The sequence below is a fragment of the Delphinapterus leucas genome, chromosome 13 (genome assembly GCF_059928025.1).
Source record: "Delphinapterus leucas isolate spDelLeu-1000000601 "Yukka" chromosome 13, BTC_Dleu_Yukka2, whole genome shotgun sequence".
NCBI classification, from domain to species: Eukaryota; Metazoa; Chordata; class Mammalia; order Artiodactyla; family Monodontidae; genus Delphinapterus; species Delphinapterus leucas.
The window spans coordinates 10,004,261-10,006,249 of record NC_143141.1 but is presented as its reverse complement, the minus strand read 5'-3'; positions in this window follow the sequence as shown (position 1 = coordinate 10,006,249).

The following is a 1,989-nucleotide window of genomic DNA, read 5'->3' as shown; positions in this document are numbered from 1 at the left end:
ACGGAGACCTGGACCTCCCCAAACACCCCCAGCACCCCCTACACTTGCTGGGAACCCACAGCCCTCCCGGGACCTTCACCCCAGAGCTTCCTTCCTTCTCAGTGGTCAGCCAAGGCCCCCCATTCCCTGTCTTTTTCCCAGCGGGCCCTCAGCAAGGGGGTGGGTCCTGGGTCGTGTGCAGGGAGGATGGGAAAGGATGGGGGTGCGATGGCATGACAGGAAGGCTGAGCCCCAGCCCTGCACTCTATCTGTGGACCCTTTCCCAGATAAAGACAGCATTCAGGCTCCCAGCAGACCGGGAGTCCTTGGTTCGTTGCAGGCAGCCCTGACTGCACTGGCTTTTATGAGAAAGCGGCAAATCATAAGAAAACCATCTCCTTGGGAGGACTTAGTTGGGACAGAAACGACAGATTGATGCCAGTTCTGGCCAATCGCCACATCAACGTGTACAGAATGCACAATGGATTCCAAACCATACTCCTAACTACCTGCAAAGAGCCTCAGGCGACCAGCCGCTCCTTTGACTCACTAAGGACGATGACAACAGTGAGGGCGGCTCCATCGCTCGAGCACGTGCTCATCTTTCTAGTGCCTTTCGCAGCCTAGAGAGGCAGCACTGGGTGCATTTTACAGATAAGGAAACTGAGGTTACTGAGGTTAGGTAACTTGACCAAGGTCACATATTTAGAAAGTGGTGGAACTTTTCAAAATACTCAGTTGGGGAAATGCTCATCATTTGTAGAAAAAATTTCAACAAGGCATAAGAACACAGGTTTCCAGTTAACCCTCAGTTACCCAGAAAAGTCATTTCCCCTACACACACACACACACACACACACACACACACACACACACACGCCTGTGTGTGTCTGCACGCACTTGAATTGTCTGATTCACAGAGTTCTTGATGAACAAGCCAGACCGCAGGGGGGAAAATGTACAGAAACTAGCAACTATATTCTCTGAATTCAGTCGTGTGTTTGGAGATCCCCAGGTAAAAGGTAACAAAACATACCTCATTCAAAGCAACTGTCAGGGAAAGGATAGGAAGCACGGGCCACCATCAGGGGCACAGCATCTATCTGGGTCCCCCCTCCAACCCCTCGCTCTCACAGGTGGCTGACCCGGGGGTGATGGGCCACCTACCTGTGCTCACTGCAAGGCTGAAGGAAAAGCAGGAGACTGGTGGATACGGGCAGCGCTCAGCCAACAATCTGCTGTGTGGCCTTTCTGGAGCTTAGTTTTCCCATGTGTAAAATCATGAGTCAGCAAACTTTTTATAAAAAGGGCCGGATAGTGAATATTCGGGGCTTTATATCTCAGTCACATATTCTTCATTTTTGTTTGTTTTTTGTTTTTGCACAACCTCTTAAAAATAGAAAACCCTATAAAAATGGAACAAGGCCAGAGAGGCTTCCCAGAGTGTACCAGAAGAAGGCAGAAGCACCTCTGCTCCCCGCCATCGTAACTCCAAGTTCTCTCTCGGCCCCTTAAAATGGAGATGCTCCCAGCTTTTTCTTGGCAGCCAGGGCTCTCTTCGCCCCTCTGGATTAACGGTCATTCCCCTGCTCTAAAGCACTGATTAAAAACAAAAACCAGACAAGTCTTCTGTAAAACGGAGGCCTCGTCCAGGGGTTGGCCACACTCAAATCCCTCCTGGGGATAACAAAACTGACAAAGCCCGGTGACAAATGGCCTCAGAGTGGGGAGGCCATCCAGGGGCTTGAGGGAACCACAGAGCGTCCACCCGACGGCGGAGGGGCAGCTGCTACTCAGGCCCCATCAGGGCACTGTGGCTGGTGAGGCGGATCTGATTTTAAGAGAAGTCCAAGGTCTAGAATTTTATACAGTACTTCCCCACCCCGGCCCCCGCTTTTGTTTTTTTTTTTTCATGTTGACAATTAGATTAAAAGCAAAACAAAACAAAAACTGTTGGGAGTCTTGAGATAAAATTTCTCTGGGCCTTATTTGCCTGAGTCTTCCACATGC